Genomic DNA, 7741 nt, shown 5'->3' on the forward strand with positions numbered 1-7741 from the left:
TGGGGGGGGGAAGGGGCAATGAAGGTTAAGTGACTTGCCCAGGGTCACACAGCTAGTAAAGTGTCAAGTGCCTGAGGCTGGATTTGAAATCAGCTCCTCCTGAATCCAGGGCAGGTGCTTTATCCACTGCACCACCTAGCTGCCCCACCATTACCTTTTAAAGAATAAAATTGTCATTAATAAAGGTCAAGGATTCTTTAGATGTTCTGCCATTAGCAAAACAACTTCTTCATCTTCATGATCATCATCATGATCACCATCACCACCACCATCATGGTGTCTGGAGAACTGAAGTCCTCCATCACTATTCTATCATTCCTCCATGCCAGATTTTTCATGTTTCTAGAAATAAGCATCCATTTTTTTCCTTCTAAGCAGTCTGTAGTATGCAGCCTCAACAGTATCACCATAACTTCTTCCAGGGATCCTTACCTACCATGCTTCTCTACTTTTACCCAATCAATATATCCCCATTGAATAAGGTTATACCCTCATTTCCACATCCCAGTCATAATTCACATTCCAACCATTCTCCATGATTTCTATGAATTTAGATTTGCCTACTTTTATTAAGATCCCTAGTTTTATTTGTTTACTACCCATACAGCAGACATAAAGCAATATAATGTGAAAGTGCTGGATTTATAGTTAAAAGACATAGGTTTAAATAATGAATCTAATGCTGATTAACTATGTGCAAATCATCCATCTCTCTAAGCCTCAGTGTCTTTATCTGTAAAAGGAGGATAATAATACTTGCACCACCTACTTTACAAGATTAAAAAGGGGAATACTTTATGAACCCTAAAGAATTTTATAAATGTGTGTTATCTATACTATGAGTAGATATATTGATACACTGCACATGTGTGTATAGATATTGGAAATTGAGTAGATTGATAAACCTAAGAAATTATAAAACAGTATCAATTTGTATATGGAAGTCCCCTAGAATGACAGCAAAAATTGAGATGGAAAGAAAGACTGAGCCAAGCATAGAACTCTTTGACAAAGGAGGGAGAGTGCCCTGGAGCTACCAGAATTTTGATTGGGGGATAAATTTGAGTTGAATGAATCTCAAAGGAAATGTTACTAAGTGATGGTGGTAGAGGGAGACTGGCAGTGGTGATGGGGAGCAGGGAGTATTCTGACTCTATCTTCAAGATCCATTGAGTTGAGGGATATGAATTAAAGGGAAAATGATATTAGAAAGAGTATCCAAAGAAGTGATATCATCAGTAGGGAGCCAGATCCCAGTGAGAGCCAGAAGACTGAAGAAGTGGGAAAGGAAAAGATTAAAGATGAAAGAGAGTTTCATAACTCACTTCTGGAGTTGGAGAAGGCATTCCAGAAAGCACAATGAAAGGGATAGTGTGACATTATGGGTGTAGGGTTGAAGGGGATGGGAATAAGGGAGTGGAGCAATGAGGGATGAGGAATGGGATTTGCACAGTAACAGCCAGGGCTTCAGAATCCTTGGAATGTTGATGTTTGTCCTTCATTCTTGAAGTTCTCATAACATCAGGGTGATGTAATGACTTCCACTGAATTGGATATATAGAGATAGATAGAGATAGAGATAGAGATGAAGGAGATGGAGATGGAGATGAGGATCTATCTGTTTCTATCTATCTATCTATCTATCTATCTATCTATCTATCTATCTATCTATCTATCTATCTATCTATCTATCTATCTATCTACCTATCTACCTATCTATCTACCTACCTACCTGTCTGTCTATCTATCTATCTATCTATCTATCTATCTATCTATCTATCTATCTATCTATCTATCTATCTATCTATCTATCTGGACAACTGGAGATCCCTAAGATAGGGAAAGTGTGAAGAAGTTGAAGTATGTTAACCACTGAGGAATGTGTCCTAACAGTATATGGGTGACTATAGAGATGTTCATTGAGAAAAGTGGGTGATGAGGCTATTCAAGACCTTCCCTCAATGTCCAGAACTTGTATCGGGCAATGATCTTGTGTCCTGTGAAAACCAAGAGTCCCTCCTCACAAAAGACAGGACCAGATCTTGGGGAGTCCAAACAGGAAGCAGGAGATGGCAACTTGAAGTGGGTCTGATCTAGGAAACAGCCTCTGGGACACTAAAGATGGCACAAGGATAAAGAGAAGCCAGAATCTGTGGATCATAATAATTATTCTGTGGAGTTTGAGAAGTTCCCTCCTCAAAGGGCCTAGCTCTACTCTCTGTGAGAAAAGCATCAGATATATGGCATAGCTTCAAAGATCCAATGGACCTTCTTCTCTTCCTTCTCTCAGTCACATTTTCCCACTCTACAAGCTCCTGACCCAGGTTTAGATTTCCCTACATCTTTGGTTATTTGTTTTCCTCTTGATTATCCATTTCAATCACTTTTTCCATTTTCTTAAGGAACATTTCCTTCTCCCTAGTAAGCTTGAGAGCAAGGATGATTTCCTCTATCCCTCTCACCATCTACTCTAACAGGGAGGCCAACTGGAATTTTGTTCATCTGTAGTTGTTCCTTGGCACTGGCAGAAATACAAACACAGGCAATCTCAACAGATCTCTGGGATGTCTGCTCACTTCCTAGACAATAAAGCCAAAATTCTGCACTTGCTGCTCATCCTTCATGAGAGCTACTGAAGACCACCTGTTTTCTGGGAAGCCCCTTCTTTTTTCTTTATCTGGGCACTTTGATCAAGATCTTGGGTTTGTGATCAGTAGATTTCTGCCAACATTAGATACTAGTCAAATAAAGAGGGTTTAAAATTCACCATGTTGGGGATGAGTACAACTTATTAAGATTGAAATCTAATATGTGACTGGTAGGAAGAGTGGGGTAAAAGTCTTTGGAGGGTAGGAAACTGTAAGACTGTCATTTAAGGGGATCAAATGGAATATGAACAAGGATGTTGAAATCAGTGAAAATGATGGCAGGAGATAGTGGAGAAGAAAACTTTGAGCCAGGCACTAAAGTCATGGAGGAATAAGGAATAAATGTGACAAAGTCAACTTAGATGGTGCAGTGTGTAAGAGAGATGGACTTGGACTTGGATTGAGGAAGGCCTCAGTTCAAATCTCACTTCAGACACTTTCTAGCTGTGTCACTGTAGACACGTCACTTAACCCCTCTCAACTTCAGTTCCATCTGAGCTATGCAGATAATAGCCCCAACTTCTTGGGTCATTGTGGGGTTCAAAGAAGATAGCATGTAAAATGATTTGCAGACCCTAAAATGTTGTATGGTTGTTGTAAGAATCAAATGAGATGGATAAAGCACTGGCCCTGGATTCAGGAGGACCTGAGTTCAAATCTGGCCTCAGACACATGACTCATCATACTAGCTGTGTGACCTTGGGCAAATAATTTTACCCTAATTGCCCAGCCAAAAAAAAAATAATAATCCAATGAGATAATATTGTAAAATGCCAGCAAAAAAAAGCTTGTTGTGGAGGGCAATAGAAAATTGTGGTTCAGATGTAAGAGGAAAAAACATATGAGGAAATATTCCACAGAGCACCAGATTTGGAGTCTGAAGACTTGGTTTTGAATCCTGGTGCTCCTATGGACAAGTAAGCGGACCTCAGTTTATTCATCTGTAAAATAAGGGAGTTGGACTAGGTCATTTCTTTCTCTTTTATTTTTGCTTTGAATAGAATTTTATTTTCCAAAATATATGTAAAAACGAATCATTTCTAAGCTCCCTTGTAGCTCTAATACAGTGTGGATACTGGGAGTTTGTGTAAGTAAATGTTATGGTGCATTGGAAAGAGACCCTAGTATTGTGACCATAAGATTAGAGATCAGAGCTTGGAGGCTAACTTAGGAGGGCATCTGGTCCAACCACCTCATTTTATGGATGAGGAAAATGAAGCTTAGTGAGGTTAAGTGACTTGTCCAAGGTCACTCAAAGCATAGGCAGTAAAGATAGTAATTGAACCCAGGTCCTCTCCATTCAGAGCTAGAGTTTTTATACTCAGAAGAGACCTGGGTTCAAATTCTTCCTCTGACACTAGCTGTGTGACCATGGCAAGTCACTTAACCTCAGTTTCCTTTTCTATAAAAGAGGAGAATAGTACACATAGCTATTGTGGGAATTTACTGAGATGGCACTATATATTAAACAGCGCTTTGGAAACCCTTAGAATGGCAACGGGGTGGCACAGTGGATAGAGCTCTAAGTCTGGAATCAGGAAGGATACAAGTTCAAATCCAACCTTAGAAACTTAACCTCTCTTTGCCACAAAGCTAGTAAGTGTCTGAGGTGGAAGGTGAAGCTTATAATGTGAACAAATAGTCTAATTGCTCCATGAATTCAGTCTTCTCCCTTTCCTTTGTCTTCACTGCTCAATTCTTTTTGTTTTGTTTTGTTTTTTTTTTGTGTGTGAGGCAATTGGGGTTAAGTGACTTGCCCAGAGTCACACAGCTAGTAAGTTTCAAGTGTCTGAGACCGGATTTGAACCCAGTTCCTCCTGACTCCAGAGCCAGTGCTCTATCCACTGTGCCATCTAGCTGCTCCCTCTTTTGTTTTTTTTTTTGCTTTTTCCTCCCCTCCAAAGTACACTCAAGTATTTTGTGAGAGAGTTTGGGCATCTGTTGGGAGGTATCTGTTGTATCAAACCAAAATGTATCAATAAAAGTAAACTTTAAAACCATTCAAAACTCAAGTCAGATAGAAAGAACTCATGTGTCAGGGCGTTTCCCTAATTCAACCAATCAATTAAACAGCTATTAAGCCCCTACTATATGCCTGCCACTGTGCTAAATACAGGGGATAAAAAGGCAGAAGACAGTCCCTGCCCTCTTCTTCTTGAGATGTTGATCTCTGTTATTTTAATTCTTCCTCATCTTTATCCTTTGTGACTCTAGGGTCAACTCACATCCCTGCCCCTTTGTGAAAAAATCTTGTACTAATGCAACCCTCCTTTCAGAAACATCTTCATGGCATCTACTCAAGATCTGTAAGATCTTCAAAGGGTACCCATCCACCCTGCCTTTTCTTCTTGTAGCCTTGATGATAGCAGTGGGCCAGGTCTTCAGTCTCACCGAACCTTCACTGTCTGCCCTCCCTTCATTCCATCTGCAGACTCATTTTACTTGTTCTCTGGCCTCGCTTATTTCTACCCCAGTATCTTCAGCCCAGTTTTTCCTGTTGTTGCTCGCCCTGAGCCTTCCTGTAGAACGGAATGTCTATTTTGCTTTCCCAAGATTTAGTCTTTTTTTCTCTCCTTTTCAAACTAGCGTAGTATCACTTTTAATACCTCCCATCACTTGCTGGCATCCTGAAAGTCCAGCAGGACTTCCGGCTCCTTGTTCATTACTCATATATTTGGAATGCTTTCCTGTTCTAACAGGAATTTGCTTGGACTGCTGGGAGACCTAGAGGTTTTAATCCCAGCTTAACCACTAGCCACTCTGCCCCTTTCTTCACCACATTTCCATATCTAGAAATCTCTCTTCAGCAGAGGGTACCTTTGCTACCACTTTCAGCAACAGCAGAGGGGATTTGAAGCTTCGCCCTCAGATATAGTCCTCCTTTGTCTTCCTATTATTGCAACATAAGCATATTAAATAGCAAAACCTAATGCAGATCGTGCCTAGACCCCTACCTTTAGTATTGTATATATTAGCTGTGTGAGAGAGAGACAGAGACAGAGACAGACAGAGAGACAGAGAGAGGCAGAGAGAGAGAGAGGGAGAGAGAGAGAATATGAACTGTTTACCTTTTAGCTATATATCTTTCTTTGTATCCCTAGCACTTAGCATAATGCATGGCACATACTTAATAAATGTTTACTGAATGACTGTTCCAAAACTCAATTCAATAAACATTTACTAAGTTCCTATTGTGTATGAGACACAGTACTAGTTGCTATGGGTGGATGGATGGATGGAAGGAAGGAAAGAGGGAAGGAAGGAAAGAAAGAAAGAGAAAAAAGAAAGAAAGAGGAAGGATGAAGGAAGGAAAAAGGAAGAGAAAGGAAGGAAGGAAGGAAGAGAAAGAAAAAAGGAAGAAAGGAGAAAAAAGGAAGGAAGGAAAGAAAGAAAAGGGAAGGATGAAGGAAGGAAGTAAAAAAGGAAGAGAAAGAAAGAAAAAAGAAAGAAAGAAAGAGGGGCAGCTAGGTAGCATAATAGATAAAGCACCGACCCTGGATTCAGGAGGACCTAAGTTCAAATCTGGTCTCAGACACTTGACACTTACTAGCCATGTGACCCTGGGCAAGTCAATTAACTCCAATTGCCTCACCAAAAACCAAAGAAACAAACCCCCCCAAAGAAAGAAAGAAAGAAAGAAAAGGGAAGGATGAAGGAAAAAGAAAGAGAAAGGAAGAGGAAGAAGGAAGGAAGGATGGAAAGAAGGAAAGAAGGAAAAGAAAGAAGACAGGGAGGGAGGAAAAAGGGAGGCAGGAGGGGAGGGAAAATGAAAAAAGGAAGGAAAGAAGGAAGGAAGGAAGCAAGAAAGGGTGAGTTCTGGTTCTCAGGTAGATCACATTCAATTGGGAAGAATACAACATGCATACAAATAACTGAATAGAAAGAATATACAAATATTGCAAAGTAATTTCAATAGGGTAAAAGATACTGGAAGTGGAACTTGAAATGGAATACAAGAATTATCATTGTCCATTTTGGCTAGAATGAAGGGTTGATGAAGAGAAGTAACATGAAATAAAATTGGAAAGATAAGTGGGAGATGGATTATGGAAGATTTTAAGTGCCAGTTCAAAGATTTTATCCTAGTAGCAAAAAGGGAAATATTTATGATATTTTTGTAGGGGTAAGGAGAGGTTAAAAACATGGGGGGGGGTTAGGAATATCAATTTAGTAGCAATGTGGATGAATGAATGACTGGTGAGGACAAATACTAAAGTCAAGGATATCAGTTAAGAGATTATTACAAATTTATGTCTCCAAACACTTTTGTCAATAGAAGAGTAAAAGAACAGAGCAGTAACCTGGGCATGCAAGTAAAATAGTTTTTTAAAAAATCAACAAATTATAACCCCAGCTAAACACTGATATAGAAATTCCAAAAATCAAAGAAGAAATGAACAAAAGAAGAAAGCAAAATAATTTCTGAATTAATAAATTAAAGCAGGAGCTGACTTTCAAACAGTAATAAAATAGAAAAACCATTTGCTAATTTGATTTTTAAAAAGAATACTAAGCTTCTAGTATACAAAATAAAAGAGAATTCATAACAAAGAAGAAATAAAGAAAATTATCAGAAACAATTTTGACCAACTATATGCCAATAAAACTGAGAATTTAAATAAAGTGGGTGAATATTTACAAAAATATAAAATACTCAGATTAACAAGACAAGAAATAGAGGTCTTAAATAACCAATTTTAAGAGAAAAAAATTTAATAAGCAATAAATGAACTCCCAAAGAAAAACTCTCAAGACCAGAAGAATTTATAAGCAAATTCTACCAAACATTCAAAGAACAATTAATTCCAACATTATATAAACTGTTTACAAAAATAGGAACAGAAGGGATCTTACAAAATTCTTTCTATGATACAAATATGGTGTTAATGTCTAAAACAGAAAGACAAAGCAAAGAAAGGAAATTATAGACCAATATATTTAATGAATATTGACACAAAAATCTTAAATAAAATATTTATTACCAACAAATCTATAGTGAGAAATAAAAAATATTACACACTATGGCCAGGTTGGATTTTTATTAGGAATTCAGAGTAAGTTAAATATTAGGATTATTCTGAATGAAGAGATCT

The sequence above is a fragment of the Dromiciops gliroides genome, chromosome 3 (genome assembly GCF_019393635.1).
Source record: "Dromiciops gliroides isolate mDroGli1 chromosome 3, mDroGli1.pri, whole genome shotgun sequence".
NCBI classification, from domain to species: Eukaryota; Metazoa; Chordata; class Mammalia; order Microbiotheria; family Microbiotheriidae; genus Dromiciops; species Dromiciops gliroides.